The following is a 21,111-nucleotide window of genomic DNA, read 5'->3' as shown; positions in this document are numbered from 1 at the left end:
AGATCCAGCGAAGATTGAAGCGGTCAAAGATTGGCCAAGGCCAAAGAATGCTTCTGAGGTTAGAATTTTCCTTGGATTGGCAGGTTATTATAGGCGTTTCATGGAAGGGTTCTCAAAGATTGCTACTTCATTGACTGAGCTGACACGCAAGAGCCAGAAATTTGTGTGGTTAGATAAATGTGAGAACAACTTCCAGGAACTGAAGCAGAGATTGATTACAGCTCCGATTCTGAACCTTCCAACAGATCAAGAGAAGTTTATGATTTATTGTGATGCTTCTCACCAGGGTTTGGGATGTATTCTGATTCAGTCAGAGAAGGTAATTGCTTATGTTTCTCGCCAGTTGAAGGAGTATGAAAAGAGATATCCCACTCATGATATAGAGTTGGCAATTGTGGTCTTTGCTTTAAAGATATGGAGGCATTATCTCTATGGAGAGAAGTGTGAGATCTATCCAGACGACAAGAGCCTGAAATACTTCTTCACCCAGAAAGATTTGAATATGAGACAGGGACGTTGGCTGAAGTTAGTAAAAGACTATGATTGTGAGATTTTGTATCATCCAGGAAAAGCCAACGTGGTAGTTGATTCTTTAAGCCGGAAGGGTTCGGGACAGATTTATGGTATGAGGCTGATAGCCAGGGAGTTAGCAGATGATATGACCAGAGCTGGTATAGAGTTATTGGTGGGCCAGTTGGCCAACATTACGCTACAGTCTACACTGTTGGAGAGAATCAAGGAGGGTCAGTTGAGTGATCCACAGCAGATCAAGATCAGAGAGGATGTTTTGTCTAGAGCATCCAGAGATTATACAGTGTCTGATTTGGGCTTTTGAGATACAAGGGGCAAATATGTGTTCTGTTAGACACAACGGGACCTAATACCCGACTCGGGGTGAGTCAAAGGGTATTCTTGGTATCTAGCATGTTATCGGGTTATCGGGTAACGAGAATGAATAATTGATGATATTTTTGGAGTTAGTGAGATTAGGTGGGAATACCGAGGATTTTGACCATTTTTCCCTCGAGGACGTTTTTGGAACCCCGAGCCTCGGGATTAGCTAAAGTGACTTAAGCCTTAAGGAAATAAACACAAAAATGTGCAACACTCAGCAACACCAATCGACTCGCTCTCTCTCATTTCTCTAAGGGAGTCAATTGAGGAAAACTAAGGAATTATTGGCTAAAGCTTGGAAGATTGGAGGCTTAGCTCTAGAATTGGATTAGCTACAACTAGGGGGACTTAGATCACAGCTAAGGTAAAGTTTTATCCTCTATTTCAATTGAATTATGTTTAAGTTTTGGTGTTCTTGAGTGTAATGCCCCGAAATCCCTAATGCGGTTTAATGGCTGGATTAGTAGGCCGGGAGGGCCATAATTGTTTAATTATGCCATTAAATGATTATATGCATGTTTATGTGAATTATGTTATAATATGATGTTAAATGCATGCATGTGGGTCCACATTTCATTACGAGGGTGTTTTGGTAATTTGGCCCGCTGAGGGCGTAATTGTATATTTGTATGCATGTCGGCGATCTATTGTTGAGATCACATTATAATGTGGATTTGTCCAAGCTATTCGGCATGAGACGATCTTGGAATATTAATTAGCGGTTTAGTCATAACAGGTTTAAGCTCGGGATGAGTCTCGGGGTGATTTTAATGATTAGAGGGTAGCCGGAAATTAAAGGGTAACGGGATATGAATTATTGGTGTTTGAGAATATTGAGAATAGCGGGAATTGGAGAGCGTTAATTATGATTAACGAAATAGGTGGAAAATGTCAATTTTGCCCTTGGGAGCCTTTAGAAATCCTTATTTGAGCTAAGGGTATTTTGGTCTTTTCACCCCTAGGATAGTATTAATCCATTGAAGGCTATAGAAGGAAGAGAAAACAGAGCATCTTAAGAGCTTTCTCCCGTACCTATTTTTCTTCATTTTCTCTTTAGATTTTTTAGCCTAACTTGAGGATTCAAGCTTGGGAAGTAAGTCTTGAGAGCCTGGGAGTGTGTTCCACCATTGAAGATCATCATAATCTGAGCTTGAGGTAAGTTTCTAGCCATTAAATTTCCTGGTTTGCTCTGTTTTAGCTTTGGTTTTCAGTTGAGATTTCTAGGTTGGATGATTTGTTTTGTTGGGATTTTTTGGCTAGGGTTCTTGTGGTTGTGATGCTTAGGGCATGTGGAGACGATTTTTGGGTTCATTCGGCACCAAAAATGAGGTTTGGAAGCATTGGAATCGAGTTGGAATTGAAGGAGTCGAAGGAAGATGTCTCAAGGGAGGATCTGGCTGGGTGTAGCGCTACAGCGCCCACCTGGGGGTGCTATAGCGCTACCCAGTGCTCTGTTGGGCAGTTTGGGGTTCTGAGAATAGCGCTGGGGCGCTAGTGAGCAGCGCTGTAGCGCTGCTCTGTTCCTTCAAAATCCCGTTTTGAGTGTTTCTAAGGGTTTTTGGCTCGGGGTTTCAATCCTTAAGGCCCTGGATCGAATCTACTCACCGTGTGGGTACGTTTCAAGATCCCGAGAGCAGGGTTAGGTCAAGACCCTTTCATTATTTATTTTCATTAATGAAGGTTATAATTGGTTATGATTAGGTAACCGCTAAGTAATCAAAACGTTGATCGTTCTCAGGAGTCGTTCTTGTTCTATTTCTCGCTCGAACAAGAGGTAAGAAAACTGCACCCTGTGTATATGACATGCATGATTGTCTTTGAGGCATGTGGATTGTTAGAATGTGGACATTGATTTCATATTAAATGCTTAGCAAAGCTTGCTTACTTGTGTATGGCACTGATTAGTCAGGGACAGCACTGGTCGCGTATTACTGACCTGAAAGTCAGAAACGACATAAGCATTATGAACGCAGGGCCGATAAAAGATTAGATCTTATCGATATCTTTGTTGAATGACACTAGGAGCATTAATGCTAGACCGACCCTAAGGTCGATGAAACTTATAAGCGCTTGACTAGTTTAGGACTAGTTACTCAAAGACAGGGCCTAAGGCCTAGGTGAGTGCTTGTCACATGGCTAGGGAGCGGAATCCCACTATTATGACTCTATGGTCATCGATAGGTTATATTGGTGACCAATTCATCAAGCACCTATCTTGATAAGCTAGTGAAAGGATCACTTATTTGTAAAGCCCCAGTGACCCAATCGTCACATGGCTGATGGGAACGGAACCCACTTTAGTGACTTTTCCAATTGTCACTCATCTGTTTTGGACTGAAAGTCCTGAATGATTATGATGATCATTGTTGATATTATATTCATGCTATATTGTGTTTTTCTTGCTGGGCTTTGGCTCATGGGTGCTATGTGGTGCAGGTAAGGGAAAGAAAAGCTCACCCAGCCTTGAGTGGAGAGCTTAGGTGGTGCTGTGTACATATGCGGCCGCTTGACCACCACGGCCAAGGAATTCTCAGAGGAACTAGGGGGTTTACCCTATTTTTGCCGCTTAGGTCGACGGGTTGTAAATTTGAAACTGTAATGACCATTTTGAATTGTAAATAACTTGTAAATGTTTTTATGGGCCCATGAACAGTTTTATGCGTCAAATAAAATATATCACTTCCTTTTGATTGGTTTTCCACCTTAGCCTGTTAATAACACTAGAAGCACGTTTTTAACTAAAGGACTTGGGTAACTGTTCTGGGATAACCAGTGCGTTACATTGAGCTTGTGGCTCAAGGTTTTGAATTTGAATTTTTGGGTGGAGGTTTGAGTGTGTTGAGCTGGGGTTTTGTGCTGGGAAGATGTTAGATATGTTATGGGAATTGAATTGAGGTTTTAGGTTTGATTTGGGGTAATTTTGATTGGGTTTGGTTGAAGGAAAACCCAAGAATTCTGGGTTCGAAGGGTCAGGCCGTGGCCCTGTTCTTGGGGTGCCGTGACCCTCTTGAACCCAAGGGGCAGGAAGGGTTCTGACGCGAGGGCGCACCGCTGTGCTTGTTAGGCTGCGCCGCGGCGCGTGTTCAGTGAAAAAGGAGGCTGGGGCCTCTAACTTGGGCCGGCTGCGGCATAAGGACTTGTGGTCGCAGCGCTTAAGGAGTTTTGAGCCCCAAGAGGGTTTTTGTGTGCGGGAACTCAACCCTGAGGGCTCGGTATCAACCCTACTACCTAGTTTAGTAGAATTCGACATCCTAGAGGCTAGGATTAGGTTCGGAAGCCTTCATTTGGTCGTTATTAACAGGGTTTTATATTATGGTTGTGACTAGGTTATCACTAGGGGCTCGGAATTAGGATTGTGCTCGAGGGTCTTTCTTATTTTTACGCTATACTCGGACTTGAGGTAAGAAAACTGCACCCAGTATGTGATATACATGATTTGGGCTTGGCTCGAATGTTGAACATAGCCTAGATTTAGTCGTTGGCCTTGTAAATACGCATGATTATGATTATGCCTGTGTACATCTGTTCTAATGTATTTTAATGCATTGTATCTGTATGTATGATAAATGTATTATATGATTGTTTGTTATGGCAAGGAAGCTCGGTTTATAAGCCGAGGATCTGTTGTTGTATCTGATTAAAGATCGACTTGCTAGTCGAGGGCATACATGGTTTAAGGGGCTCGACTTATAAGTCGAGGGTCTCCCAAGGCTCAACTTATAAGTCAAGGGTCTCCAAGGCTTGACTTATAAGTCGAGGGTCTCCAAGGCTCGACTTACAAGTCGAGGGTCTCCAAGACTCGACTTATAAGTTTAGGGTCTCCAAGGCTCGACTTATAAGTCGGGGTTCTATGAAGCTCGGCTTATAAGTCGAGGGTCTTAAAGGATCGACTTAGAGGGCATGCATTGAGCGTGGGCCGCCATGGCTGGGCCACACTGGGAGTGCACTAAGCACTTGACTGGCTCGAATGCCATGTGAATAAAAAGGAGTGAAACACGCACTTGTGTAACCCTATCGTTGTTGATCTGTATATCTGATTGGGGAAGTTCAGCTTATAAGCTAAAGATTTATCTTTGATATCTGATGAAGGGCTTGGCTTATAGGTCAAGGGTATAACAGGTTCTACAGACTCGACTTTTCAGTTGAAGGTTGAAAGGACTCGACTTATCAGTCGTGGATTACAGACTTGACTTATCAGACAAAGACTACAAACTCGACTTATTAGTCGAAGGTTAAAGGACTCGACTTATCTGTCAAAAATAACAAACTCGACTTATCAATCGAAAATCACAAACTCGACTTATCAGTCGAAAACCACAAACTTGACTTATCAGTCGAAGATCACAAACCCGACTTATCAGTCGAAGGTTACGAACTCAACTTATCAGTCAAAGAACCAAGACTCAACTTATTAGTTGAAGGTAAAGAACTCGACTTATTAGTCAAGAGTTAAAAGACTCGTCTTACCAGTCAAACTCTAAAGGACTCGACTTATCAGTCAAAGGCTGATGGACTCAGCTTATAAGCCGAGGGTCTAAAGGCTCGACTCAGGAGTCGAGGGCGGCATTAACATGCCAAATGTTAGCCGATAGGGTTAAGCCAACCCAGAAGCAAGATATATGCTTGAATGTTCCTAGGATTTTCCGAAATATTAAGCTTTAGACCCTCCTGGCCAGTCCTAAGGCCAGTAGTATTAAAGATGGACTATAGGCCCTAGTGTGACTCTATAGCCACTCATCATGGTCAATTTCATGCATGAGTGGGATTATTACTACTAGGCGTGTTAATTATGAATCTATGTTATGGTAATGTACTACTTAAAAGCATGATTATGTTTTCTTGCTGAGCCTCGGCTCACGGGTGCTAATTGGTGCAGGTAAAGGAAATGAAAGATTGGACTAGCCATGAGTTCGAGAGCTTCAGGGGCGAAGTGTACATATGTGGCATGCTCGTCCGCCACGACCGAGGTTATTAGTTGGAGGTAGGGTTGGACCCTAATTTTTGCCGCCTAGGTCGCCTTTTGTACTCGTTTTTTAGTTGTAACCGTTTTAAACTACAATGGGATTCCATGTATGAAAGTTAAATTCTTTTAACAAAATGGCTGACTTTTGACCGAAATTTTTAGTATCTAAACCTATGATTAGTTTCAATTAAACGATTTAAACCCTAATGACTCGTTTAGAAAGTTAAGCACTATTTAAACTACACAGTGTAACGGTCCTTGATTAGGAGGGTGTTACACCCGAGCTCAGTTGCTAACTGTTGACCCAGATTTTGGTCAACTGACACGGAGTCAGAATATGCTTGATGTGAATAAATGCGTCGAAAAGAATCGAATGACAAAAGTAATACAAACACAATATTTTATAGTGGTTCGGCCCCAGGATCTGGTAATGACCTACGTCCACTTAGATTGTTATTGATATGAGAATCAAAGGAGTGATCAAAGAACAAGGGTTCAATGAGTTTCACTAACCTCTGAAGAACAATACAATACTTCGGGTAGAATTACTCTAGTCTCAAATAATTCCAAAAATCAAAAGTCCCTTCCTTGAGCTATCTTTTTCTATTTATAGGCTCAAGGGGGATTACACGAGATTGTTACAGATATTCTCCCCTGAATAATCGGATACTCAGGAGATTGTGTGAGTTAATTTCGGGATTTACAAAGATCTTTATTGTAACATTATGTTGTATGCGGAACCATCGACCAGACTGGTCGCAGGAAAGACTGGGCCGCCCCCTGCCTATAATGTACCTTCAGGTCGATACACTAGCAAAGTTCCTCCAGATGTCAACCACGTTTCCAGGGACCACTTGCCACGTCATCAATGCCAATTTTTTGGATAACATTTGCCCCCCAAGTTTATTTATTACGAGCAATAAATAAACTTTTGAGCGAATGACCCTTCGGTGACCCCGCCATACGTGTCAGAACCCTTCGTGTGTTCTTGGAAAAAGCAACCTACTCCTGTCTAATCATGACTTTTCGGTTCCCCGGTAATAATTCGACGGCTATCTCGCTTCCCCATACTTCGAAAAAGGGAAACTGATGATTACACCTTTTTAATGCCACAGACAAACTTATATTACATCTCCGAAGTTTTCTTTTTCTTTTTACGAACGCTATTACTCATTCCAGAAACCCTAAAACCAGAGCTTCCATCTTCTCCTGGAGTCCACTCTTCTGCGCTTTCAAGACTCGGCCAGAGAGTTCCTCGATTTCCGAAGACCCTTTACCAATCTCCACGATCTTCTTTCTGGTAAGTTTTTGAATCCTTATGCTTCAAATTTTCGTAATGCATGCTTCTGTACGTTGACTGTTTGAGTTCATCTTCTTCTCGGTTGAGATGTTTGTCAATAGAATGTCTTGTAGGGGAAAAAGATTACGAGTTAGTTTAATAGTTGGGATCATACTTTTAGGACGTAAAATCGAAGTAAAAATTTGATTTTTAGGCCAGTCGAAAAATAGGTTTTTCCCGCCCTAAGGGGAGTTGAAAAAGCTTTTTTGAAAAACTTTTTGCTTTCACCTTTTGATCCGTTTCTCAAACTGTTCGTGTGGAAAAATTTAGCTTTTTGTTAGAATGCTGCTGTATAAAAGCTTGACTTTTATACTCGATCAGCGTCATTCTAAAAAGCCTTTAAAAATTCTCTATCCTCACCTCACCATTCTTCTGTTTGCAGACTTTGATGCCAGATTTGTGGGGAGGTGACGGCCCATTGACGACGATCTTCTCGCCCAGTTGCTCGAAGGCGAAGAACAACCGGCCGACCGAATTCACGAGATTCCTTTTTCACGATCTTCCTCTAGACCTTGTCCTACTCCTCCTCAAATGGCACGCTCTAAATCCTTAGGCAAGAAAAGACCTGAATCTGACGATAGTCCAAACCTTCCTGCCCAGCCTGATTCACAGGCTAGGGTTCCTTCGACCAGTGGTCGAGAAAATCCTGCTCCTGACCCTAATGTCCAAACTAGAGCCCGTCCTCGCCATCAGAATCTTCCTGATGTCGAGTGGTATTTCTCCCCGACCAGCCTGGTGACTCCCAGGATGCTTGCCAACTATCTCAGGAAGTATCCTCTCACAGGGGTCAACCTCAAAATTCCTTCTGCAGACCAAAGGGCTAACCTCCCCGGAGGTGTATACAGTGCTTGGTCTCGGTATCACATAGAGGCGGGGGCTAGCCTCCCTCTACATCCTTTTTATCAGGGGGTGGCCAATTATTTCGATGTCGCCCCCTTCCAAATTACTCCAAATGGATATAGAATGTTGGCCGCACTCTATATCCTGTACAAACTTATAAAATGGCCAGAACCTACCCCCCCATGAGGTCAATTATCTCTTCGACCTCAAGTCCAACCCTCAACAGTATGGGACGGGATTCTTCCATCTTTCTCACCAGGAAACCAACCGGACCTTCCTGACTGACACCACACATATATCCAACGTGGGGCAGTGCAGCAAGGAGTACTTCCATACGCCGGACATGACCAGCAACAACCTGGCCTTCGCTCGAGGAGGTAAGTGTTGTTTTACTGGTCGATACTTTTCAATCAGCGAAATTTCCTTCATCTTTCTTAAAATATACTTTGTCTTTCAGGCCCATGGTTACGTCCAACCCCAACACCAGACATGGTGTTGAGGTCCAATGCATTGGCCAGGATGACAGATGCAGAAAAAAGCATCAAGTCCCTGGTTACTGATGAAAACCTGAGGCTGTTTGGCCTCCTGGCTCCTCGCCATGAAACAAGAGGACCCGTAGTAGCTGATGCTGCTGCCGAGGAGGTTCCCGAGCAGCAACCTCCCGCGTCCCCTCCACGAAGGAGGCCAACGGGGGTTACAAGCAGGGAACCCACGGGCGATCCTTTTGCAGAAAGGCCCTCTGCTCCCCAAGGCAAGGGGAAACAAAAGGCAAAAGAGCCAATTGTAGACTTGGGGGAATCCTCCAATGAAAACGGTACAGTAATTTCTCTTTTAAATAGCTTGCCAATTCCCTGTCACTTGTTTGACGGGGAGTGTGTGACTAATAGAGTCAATAGTATAGCGACCAGTAGTTGTAGCTCGGGTATAAACTTTGTGACCTCTTTTCTGTTTTATCGAGAGTCTTTGTTTGCCTTTATCTTATTATTTGCATGTGTTTTACTTGTATGCAGATATGGCCACTCCCAACGTCTTTGACTTATACCAGGCTGAGGAGGAAGTAGAAGTTCCTCTGGTCCGGCGGAATTCGTCCAGGAGACACAATGGCGAAACAAGCCAGGGACCTCCTGCCAAGAAGGGTCGAACAGAAGATCCTTCCAAGGACGTGCCAACTGGGCAAACTGCTGCTCAGCCTTCGGCCCCTGCTGAGAAGGAAACTCCGCCTGCCCCGACGAATCCTCTGCCCGCAGCTGCCAAAGAACAAACTCAGAGAGACGAAGCTCTTGGAGCCAAACTCTCGAACCGCGCCTTACGAGCAGCCAAGGACCGCCTTGCACACAACGTGAGGTATGACCGTTGCAAGGAGGTGATGGCTGAGGCAGAGACTATGGGGGTCGACCAAATTCTGAACAGGGCCCTAAATGATATGGCCAGCGTAAGTGTTTCTTCTCTTTTTGGCTTCCGTCTTTTACTCTCTGCAACATATTCTAACTTTATCCTTTGTCCACAGGCTTTGCTGACTGCAACTGTCGCCCGTACCCGCACCCAAGCCACCATCGACCAAGCTCGGGCAAAGGCCATCGAGAGGTACCAGGTGAAAGCAGCCGAGGACCTTTCGGCTGCAGAGGCCAGGCATGCGAAGGATTTGGAGGCGGTCACCCAACAGAGGGATGCTGTGGTGACAAAGCTATCGGAGGCTGAAGCTTCGAAGGCAGTTATGAGGAAGCAGAGAGAGGAGTATCAGGAAGCCAGCCGAGTCCAATATCGTGAATGTAAGAGACTGGGCGTGGAGCTCAAGTCCAAGGACGAGGCCATCACTACTCTTGAGAGCCAAGTAGAGCAGCTGAAGCTTTCCAATGCCAAAGATCTGGAAAGGTATAAGAACGCGACGCTCCGGTGTTTTTACAACTTCTAGAAAAACAATCAGGACGCCAACTTCGGTTATCTTTCAGAAGATGTCAGAAATGTTGAGCTGGCCCGCTGCACTGCTCAACTGGCTGAAGAGGAGGCAAGAGCAAGGATCCCTGCTTCCCCAAGCATCGCTGGCACAGAGGAAGAAAGAGTCGTTGAGGATGCGACCAATCAGAATGCTGATAAAGACCCTCCTGCTCCCAATGTCTCTTAAGCTTTTATTAGTATTTTTTCTTTCTTTTGATTACACGACCCACGGGTCGTGATGTAAAGACAATATCTTTTTTGAATTTGCTGCATGGGCATCAAACTTTTCCTTTTATTTGAACAGTTACATCCAAGCAGTGATGCTTGCGGTGTAAAAGATTGCTTTATAATGTTATAATATTTTCATCTACTATAACATCTGTCCGCATGACCAAACTTAGCATAGTACTTTGGCTTGATTTAACAAAATATAAATTTTGAAAAATACTCTAAGTACCTTAGCATGCTTTCACTCATTTTGTTCATGTGTTTACATACCTCATGGTACGCTTTGCTATCGATGTGCCTTATATGCCCCCCAAGTGATCGAGGAGCGTTAGGTCCTTGGTCACTTGCCTTGACCATGCCTGTTCGAACATTTCTGCTCGGGTGGAAAAGTAATACTTGTAATACAGCAAAACAACACACGTAATGAACAAATACTTGTAAATATAAATTTACAAAGGTTGGCAAGAATGACTGGCTGCGCACATTCCCTTATAATCTCGTATTAAAAATGGACTAAACATGTCTTTACGAGTGATTCTAAAATAGAATCTTACATATACGAGCGATTAGCCGTACAATGTGGCTAACCCTCTTTGCAAAACTTGTAAAAAGTAAAATTTAATACAAGCCAGTCCTTTAAAAAGGACTGTTCACTGATAATACTTGCGCAGGTGTTCTCCATTCCAATAACGTTGAAAAAGATCTCTGTTTAGGCGTGCAAGTTTGTAGGTGCCCGGATGAAGGACTTCTTCAATCTGGTAAGGTCCTTCCCAATTAGGTCCGAGTACTCCAGCAATGGGGTCGCGGGTGTTTAAGAAAACTCGTCGCAACACCAAGTCACTGACGTTGAATTTTCTTTCTTTAACTTTGGAGTTAAAGTACCGGGCGACTTTTTGCTGGTACGCAGCAACTCGGAGTTGGGCCTTCTCCCGTTTCTCATCAATTGAGTCTAGGGACTCCATCATCAGTTGGCTGTTCTGGTCCTGGTCGTATGTTAGGCATCGGTGTGAGGGGGGATCTAATTCGATAGGCAACATAGCCTCATATCCGTAGGCTAAGGAAAATGGGCTATGTCCTGTCGCTGTTCGGTGAGACGTTCTATACGACCATAGGACTTCAGGCAGCTGCTCTGGCCATGCTCCTTTGGCGTCTTCAAGCCTCTTTTTCAGGGTGTCTTTAAGAGTTTTATTCACGGCCTCGACCTGCCCGTTTGCTTGGGGATGCGCAACTGATGAAAAGCTTTTAATAACTCCATGCCTTTCGCAGAAGTCGGTGAATAAATCGCTGTCAAATTAGGTTCCGTTGTCTGAAATGATCTTTCGGGGCAAGCCATACCGGCAAACAATGTTCTTGATGACAAAGTCAAGAACTTTCTTGGTCATTATGGTAGCGAGCAGTTCAGCTTCGGCCCATTTGGTGAAGTAGTCGACTGCCACAACTGCGTATTTCACTCCACATTTTCCTGTGTGCAGGGATCCAATCAAATCTATCCCCCATACCGCAAAAGGCCATGGACTTTGCATCTATTTCAATTCGTTTGGAGCTGCTCGTGGAATCTTGGAGAACCTTTGACATTTATCGCATCTTCGTACAAACTCCATCGAATCCTCATTCATAGTTGGCCAGAAGTAGCCTTGCCTTAGAATCTTCTTTGCCAAACTCTGCCCCCCAGCGTGATCCCCGCAGGAGCCTTCATGCACCTCTTTCATGAGTTCTTTAGCTTTTTCTGGTGTAACGCATCTGAGTAGTGGCATTGAATATCCTCTTCGGTACATAACACCATCGACCAGTATGTATCTAGCGGCTTGCCTTTGTAGAGTTCTGGCTTTGTTTCTATCTGTTGGTAGCGCACCGTTTGTCAGATACTCCAAATAAGGTGTCATCCATGTTTCCTCCATTCGAATTTCCATACCAGTTTCGACCGCTTGTATGCTTGGCTCACTCAGTCTTTCTACTGGCACAATATTCAACGTGTCAGCATCTTTCGCGCTCGCGAGTTTGGCCAAGGCGTCTGCGTTTGAATTCTGATCCCGCGGTATTTGCTGGAGGGTGTACTTCGTAAACTGGGCTAGCAGATCTTTTGTTTTATCCAAGTAGACCACCATCTTTAAGCCTCGCGCTTGATATTCTCCAAGAACTTGATTCACCACCAACTGTGAGTCACTATAAATATCAAGCATCTTTATACTCATGTCTTTCGCCATTCTCAATCTAGCGAGGAGTGCTTTGTATTCGGCTTCATTATTCGACGCGGTGAAGTCGAACCTAATGGCGCAGTGAAATCAATGCCCTTCCGGCGTTATCAATATCACTCCCGCTCCTGCGTGGGATTCGTTGGACGACCCATCCGTGAATAGCTTCCTTGATGGAGCTTTCTCTTGGGGCTCAGGTGCTTTAGGTTGTTCGCACTGTTCGCTGTCTGGGATTTCGGTGAACTCTGCAATAAGATCATCCAAGACTTGTCCTTTTACTGCTGCTCGTGGTGAATAAGTTATATCGAACTGCCCTAGCTCGACTGCCCATTTTAATAATCGCCCAGCCGCCTCTAGTTTTTGGAGGACTTGCCGAAGGGGCTGGTCAGTCAAAACTGTGATAGGATGGGCTTGGAAGTAAGGGCGCAGCTTCCTTGAGGTCAGGATTAAGCAATATGCTAACCTTTCGATTGGTGGATATCTCAATTCTACCCCGATCAGTCTCTTGCTAACATAGTAAACTGCTTTTTGTACGCCTTCTCCCTCTCGCACTAGTACCGCGCTAGCAACAACTTCAGTAATTGCCAGGTAAATAAACAAAGTTTCTCCCTCGATTGGCTTTGATAAGATGGGAGGTTGTGCCATATGAGCTTTCAAGGCCTGAAAAGCCTGTTCGCAGTCTCCTGTCCATTCAAACTTCTTCTTTCCCCTAAGTAGATTGAAGAAAGGGACGCACTTGTCTGTTGACTTCGAAATAAATCTACTTAGGGCTGCTATTCTCCCGGTTAAACTTTGTACATCTTTGATTCTTTCTGGCGATTTTATGTCGATCAGGGCTTTTATCTTGTCGGGGTTGGCCTCGATTCCTCTTGAATTTACAATGAATCCCAAAAACTTCCCTGATCCAACTCCGAAGGAACATTTGAGGGGATTTAACTTCATCTGGTATTTGTTCAATACATCAAAGCACTCTTGTAAATCCTTTACATGTCCTTCTGCCTTCTTAGACTTTACCATCATGTCATCCACGTATACCTCCATGTTTACTCCGATCAGCTCCTTAAACATGTGGTTGACTAGCCGTTGGTAAGTCGCACCTGCGTTTTTCAGTCCGAAGGGCATTACTTTATAACAGTATAAGCCCGTATCGGTCCGAAAGCTGGTGTGATCCTCGTTAGGGGGATACATGCTAATCTGGTTGTAGCCCGAATATGCATCCATGAACGAGAGGATCTCGTGTCATGCAGTTGCATCGACCAGCTGGTCGATTCTTGGGAGTGGGAAGCAGTCCTTTGGGCAGGCTTTATTGAGGTCTGTAAAATCCACGCAGGTTCGCCATTTTCCATTAGGCTTGGGAACCAGCACTGGATTGGAGACCCACGATGGATAAAATGCCACCCTGATGAACCCATTCTCCTTTAGTCTTTCAACTTCTTCTTTTAAGGCTCTCGATCTATCCTTATCGAGCAGCCTTCTTTTTTGTTGCACGGGTGGAAAAGTCTTGTCTATATTCAGGACATGGCTGATAACTGCAGGGTCTATCCCAGCCATGTCTTTGTGCGACCAGGCAAAAACCTCCTGGCTCTTCCGCAAAAATTCCACCAGTGCGTGTTTCATGGTTGATTCTAGGTTTTTCCCGACCTTTACGACTCTGGTCGTGTATTTTTCGTCGAGTTGGACCTCTTCCAGGTCCTCGACGGGTCCAACGTTCTCTTCAAAATCCCCAAAGCGAGGATCTAAGTCTCTATCCTCGCTTTGGGCAACACCCTATTTGGTGACTTCATCACCAGATTGGGCTTGTGTATCAACCGCCATCTGCAACCTATCTGAGGTAGTGCTCTTTGGCGTTCCCTTTCTCGCCTTCGTGATCGAAGCGTTATAGCACTCCCTGGCTTCCCTCTGGTTCCCCAACACACGTCCTATCCCTCCGTCCGTTGGGAACTTCATGGCTAAGTGCCACATAGAGATGACGGCCCATAGATCAACGTACAGGCCTTCCAATGACGGCATTGTACGCCGAAGGACAATCGACTACCACAAAGGTAGCGAGTAATGTCCTGGTAGCAGGCGATGTACCTGTCGTCACTGGTAGTCTGATCAATCCGGCGGGGGCGAGTCCTTCTCCAGAGAAGCCGTATATCGTTTGGTTGCAAGGCTCCAAGTCCTTAATGGACAACTTCATGTGTTCCAGCGAAGACTTATACAGGATATTCATCGAACACTCTTTTGACTATCATGTTAGCCATCTGGATATCCACGACTAGCGGATCGGAATGTGGGAACCAGACGTGTTGGGCATCGTTATCGGAGAAGGTTATTTCGCCTTCCTCTGATCGAGCCTTTTTTGGCGCGCGGTCCTCCACAGTCATCATCTCGATGTCCTGGTCGTGGCGCAGGGTACGAGCATATCATTCCCTGGCCTTTCCGCTATTTCCCGCGAGGTGCGGGCCTCCACAAATGGTCAATAATGTGCCAGTCACGGGGGCAGGCTGTAAGGGTGGCGAGCGTTGGCGCGTGGGCGCCTGCTCGTTGCTACCCGGAGCTTCTCGTTGGGAATTCCTCGAGGCCCGTACGTATCTTCTCAAGTGTCCTTGTCTAATAAGGAACTCTATTTCGTCTTTCATCTGGTTGCATTCGTTGGTGTCATGTCCGTAGTCGTTATGATAACGACAGAACTTGGTGGTGTCCCTCTTCGAAATATCCTTTCAAATGGGGCCAGGTTTTTTATAAGGCACACTAGAACTTATGGCCTGATAAACCTCTCCCCGAGACTCAACGAGGGCAGTGTAGTTAGTGAACTAAGGTTCATAACGGTTACCCTTAGCTTGTTTATTGTCGGAGGTGGAAGGCTCATTGTGCGGCCGTTTTCCACCATTCTTGCCATTGCCGCTGCCGTTCTCGCTGCCTTTGCCTTTGCCGTTAGGCTTGGACCCATTGGCGGCTTTGGCGAGCTCAGCTGCTTTCTTATCCTTGCCTGAGGGCTATCCATCGTCGGCGATGGCTTCTTCGAGCTTGATGTAACGATCAGCCCGGTCCAAGAATTCCTGGGTAGTTCTAACTCCATCCTTGCGGAGGCTCTTCCAGAGGGGGGAGCGACGCTTAACTCCTGCGGTTATGGCCATCATTTTGCCTTCGTCCCCCACTGTTTTTTCTCCAGCTGCTGTGCGCATAAAACGATGGATGTAATCCTTCAGCGACTCTCCATCCTGCTGGCGAATTTCAACCAGCTGGTTTGCTTCAGTCGGGTACACACGACCCACATAGAACTGTCTGTAGAACTCCCTTACGAACATCTCCCAGGAAACTATGCTTGCAGGAGGGAACTTAAAAAACCATTCATGCGCGGCCTCAGAAAGTTTTGCAGGGAAGATCCTGCACCGAGCATCTTCGGACACTTTCTGAATGTCCATTTGTATCTCAAACTTATTGACATGAGATACTGGGTCTCCGTACCCGTCAAAGTTTGGAAGCGTAGGCATTTTGAACTTGCTTGGAGTTTCTGCCATAGCTATCCTCTGGACGAAAGGAGTGCCTTTCCTCCTATCGTGGTCGATATAAGAGGTCCTTCCCCCGACCAGCTGTTGCACCGCCTGGTTGAGGGCATCTATCTGGGCCTGTACAGCGACAGGAATCGCTGTGGCCTCTGTTGCTGGGGGGACGTTCTTGCCATGCCGCTCGCGGCGATCGTTGAGTACGTCTCGCAAATCCTCGTCTCTTCATCGCTGCTCGCTACCCCCGAGCCGGTTGAAGACATTATTTTTCCTGGGCTGCCCCCCAGCATCCCGTCTATTGGGTTGGTCATCTTGAGGTACCTGGCTCCCGCCTCTACCTTTTTCTTCGTTCCTCCGACCAGCATTTCCCTTGCCTGAGTCGGCCTCATTATACCCATGGCCATCTCTGAACCTCGATTGGCTATGGTGGGATCGACTGTTCCCTCGGTTTCCATCCCTGGCTAAAACGTCCCGAGCGTTACAGGGTGGCCTATGTTGGTCGTTGTGTCCCCGTGCGTTATCATGCCGTGGGGGACCCCGGACCGCAGAGCCTAACTCTGAGTTCCTCCTGTTACCAGGAGGATACTGACCTCTGTTCGGTAGGTTTGGCTCATCACCCCTATGGCGTCTGGGACTGCGAGGCTGATGCTCAGCCCTATTCTGCCTCTGTTGCGGGGGATTGCCGCGACCAGTCTGGGATGGAGGCTGTGCCTCAGGGTCCAGTGGGACATCGTCATGGGGCACCTGAGGCTGCTCGGGCCTTTGTGGACTCGAGGGCTGGATTGGTGGGCTAGGATTAGGACCCCTTTGGGGTGGCCCATTTGTAGGATGTTCGGGTTGCGAGGCAGGTGCCGCCTGATTCCTAGCCAATTGTAAGGCTGCCTCGAGGGCTGCCATGGCTTCGCTCTGGCGGCGGTCCATCTCCGCCTGCCTTTCGCTTAACTCCGCGCGCTGCCGTTCAATCTCCTGCTGCTGCCGCGCCATGATTTCGGCAGCACTTTCTTGGCTGGCTCTCAGATTGGCCAGCTCTTCATGTAACGTCCCCAGAGTACTTTTTAGCGTCGCGTCATCCATTTCTTCCTCCTCAAAGTCCAAATGTGGCTCATCCTCAGCTACGCTTGCAGGAGGGGGAGGGGGAGGAGGATTTGACGGTGCAGCGGCGGCCGCCTGTCCAGTTTTCCTTGCAGTTTTCGCCATTGATTTTTTCAACGGTAACAAATCAAGCTCTCAATGAAAGCACCAGAATGTTGACCCAGATTTCGGTCAACTGACACGGAGTTAGAATATGCTTGATGTGAATAAATGCGTCGAAAAGAATCGAATGACAAAAGTAATACGAACACAATATTTTATAGTGGTTCGGCCCCAGGATCTGGTAATGACCTACATCCACTTAGATTGTTATTGATATGAGAATCAAAGGAGTGATCAAAGAACAAGGGTTCAATGAGTTTCACTAACCTCTGAAGAACAATACAATATTTCGGGTAGAATTACTCTAGTCTCAAATAATTCCAAAAACCAAAAGTCTCTTCCTTGAGCTATCTTTTTCTATTTATAGGCTCAAGGGGGATTACACGATATTGTTACAGATATTCTCCCCTGAATAATCGGATACTCAGGAGATTGTGTGAGTTAATTTTGGGATTTACAAAGATCTTTATTGTAACATTATGTTGTATGCGGAACCATCGACCAGACTGGTCGCAGGAAAGACTGGGCCGCCCCTTGCCTATAATGTACCTTCTAGTCGATACACTAGCAAAGTTCCTCCAGATGTCAGCCACATGTCCAGGGACCACTTGCCACGTCATCAATGCCAATTTTTTGGATAACACTAACAATCCTTAAGAACAAGCTTAAGTCCCTCTCTAAAAGCTTCAATTCCACTAAGGGTTGCCACTTGGATCAATACTTCTAGAGTTCTCTTCTTAGAGCTAAGTTGAGTGAAGAGAGGGCAAGAGGAAGAGAACGTGAGTGAGAGACTTACCTCATGCATTGGCTAAGTCTGAGTTATCCCCTTGGCAAAAGACCATAATGCCCTTACCTTAAAAATCTCTCATTTAGGCCCCCAAAGGAAAAAAAAAAGGTCATTTGACACCACTTTCATGCTAAACCTCAAATTTCACTTTAAGATTTCCAATTAACTCTACTAATCCCCCAACTACCAATATTTTCCCTCAATTATAACTCATACTTCAATACCCCTGGTAATTCTCCAAATTACTAAAATACATTGGCTCACCCTGAGCCAAATATTAATCCTTGATGTGATTTTTTCGCCAAAAATTTCTCACTAGGATCACCTCATGTCGAATTTTTGAAATATACCCACATAATAATGTGGTCCCAATCATAAGCATATATAATTACAGATATACCCACAACAGTCAAAATTATGAAAATGTCATTTTTAACAAAAACGGGCCTATAAGAACATTTAATACACTTAAACATGCATAGACAGTCATATCATGATACAACTCATATAATCCACATAATCACATATTTATTTAATTAATTTCCACACAATCACCCCACATGCCCTCCCAGGACGCTAATCAAGGCACTAAGCCTTAATAGAAATTTCGAGTCGTCACACTCAGGCTGAATCAAATCAGTCAACATCGCATACCTAGGTCCATCTTCTTCTATCCTCGAGTATACACTTGCAAATAAGTATTTCTTAGTCGATTGAGTTATAAAGAAGGGAATCACTGTGATCTACACAAAAAAAAAATATGAGTACATGTTCTAATTTATGTTGGAATTCATAAACAAGTAATCTAATAAATGATTGACAACTTTAAATAACTTACAGGCTTCCTATTAAGCAAGAGTTTCACGCCTAGGTGCTTCGATTGCCCTTTTCCCTCCCATTGTAGCATTCTTGGGAACTTCATTCCCAAGGCAGGCTTGGTGTACACATTGGCTAAATCAATAATAGCCCAGTACTATATGGATGGTGGATAACCTCTACATGTGGACTTGAATTTGATATGTGGATGCTTATCTTGATCCTTTGCTTTCGCCTTCTTCTCAGATAAACGATTACCAATATCAACCATATCCCTCTTCAGTTGTTGCATGGTCAAATCAAAACATATAGACCCCCACATGTATGTGTAAAAGTAATCCAAATCTTCCACCATTAATAGTAATTCTCGCCAAATATACCCTTCTTTCTCACTAGACAAGAGTACCCCCTCCACAAAATACACTAAACCAAGCTTCCATACATCATCAACCTAGTCGGATATGGAAAATGTTCGCTCCAACAACCCAAATTTATTTTTTTTCATCGGGTCCTACACTAAAATATGTGTCTAGGAGATGGGTGGACGTCTACAGTTAAGTCCAGTAATAAGGGAAAAATCATGCACCCTGAACTTACAACGATCATTTCCAATCAAAAAATGCAACTCATCTTTGCGTGAACACTTGATCCTCCGTACAAGGATAGTGTGCACCATCGCCCCTGAGAATTCGAGTGTAGGAGCTGTGAAAAATTGTCAAAATACAGACTCGTTCGCTCTAGCCAATAGTCCATCCTTCTCGAAATTTTCCCTTATTTTTGTCAGCCTTCCTGAACCCCTGTAAGTGATACGGCCAACATAATGCCCATCTAAGGGGATATCGAGCATCAGATGTTTTACTTTAGGTGCCATCTTCAAAAGAAAAAAATACATAAAAACCATTCAAATTAGATCTCCAATAAAAAATACAAAAAATAAAAATTGTTAACAACGGTTAAAACCATCGTAAATGCATCATTAATACATCGTTATTTCTTAAGATTTCCACCATCGTTATCCCATCACTAACCCATCGTTAACAACCTATTCATTTATAGCCTAAAGCCTAAGCAGTGTTATCACATCGCTAACAACCTATTCATTTCTAGCGTAAAGCCTAAGCATCATTAACCCATCGCTAATCTAACTCAACCCGTATACAATTCCCACCATCGCTAACCCATCGCTAACAACCTATTCATTTCTAGCCTAAAGCCTAAGCATCGTTAACTCATTGCTAACCCAACCCACATACGATTCCCACCATCGTTATCTCATCGCTAACACATCACTAATAACATATTCATTTTCAGCCTAATTCTAAGCATCGCTAACCCAACCCAACCCACTCATGATTGCTACCATCATTATCCCATCGTGAACGCATCATTAACAACCTATTCATTTCTAGTCTAAACCCTAAGCATCGTTATCCCATCATTAACCATTCGCTAACCCATCGCTAACCATCACCAACCATCGCTAACCCAACCCAACCCACTAATTATTCCCGCCATCGTTATCCCATCGCTACCCTATCGCTAACAATATCTTTGGTTCATTTCTACGGATGGGCGTCATTAACCCATCGCTAACCCATCAATCCCAAACCCAGAAAAAAAAAAAACCCAGGTTTTCAAACCCATTCTCTGATCTCATCAAATATTCATTTAATCTCTTATAATGGAATTCTACACAACCAAACGCATTAAAATACCATGCCCGTCTTCCTAAATTGCTTAATGTTGTTTTTAAACAAATCAAAACTAAAAAACAATGTACCTGTAATTTCTAGCAAGAAGACAACGACGATGACGACAACAAAGAAGAATACAATGGGGGAAAAACTAGGGCGAAGAAGTGCTCGAATTTGGGAGAAAATATGGGCGATTTTGTAGGAGAGACCTTCGGGATTTTGAGAGGGAAAATAGAGAAAACGGGAATTAGAGAGAGAGAGATGGAATTTTAAATGGCAGGGGTATTTTTTACTGAAATATGGTAGAAGGCATACAAATGTGAGGATTATTAAGTTTGTCATATTAAAAAATTACCCTATATTAGAAAGCATAAGGGGTCAAGCTTTCCCGATGATAATAGTACATTTTTAGATCACCTTCTAAAAATTTTAAAGGGAAATTTCATGCTTTATGCATGATAAGGCACATTAATTATAAAATATGACAAGATTATGTTGCATCACAAAACTAAGCTTTTTTTTTTATTACTATAGTGTCTCATTAACTCTTCTCCCTCTCTCTCTCCCTACCTCTCATGCTCTCTCTCTACCATGGAGGCACCCCCACCAACACTACCTCACCATTTAAGTTATTTTTCTCACTCAAAAATCATCTCTCTCTATCCTTTATCCTTCGGATCTCTACCCACGACCATCCCTTTGGATTGAAGCACTCACGGTCACTAACACCACCATTGA

The sequence above is a fragment of the Humulus lupulus genome, chromosome 7, assembly GCF_963169125.1.
Source record: "Humulus lupulus chromosome 7, drHumLupu1.1, whole genome shotgun sequence".
Lineage (NCBI taxonomy): Eukaryota > Viridiplantae > Streptophyta > Magnoliopsida > Rosales > Cannabaceae > Humulus > Humulus lupulus.
The sequence above is the reverse complement of the archived record's forward strand: the minus strand, read 5'-3'. Positions refer to the sequence as shown.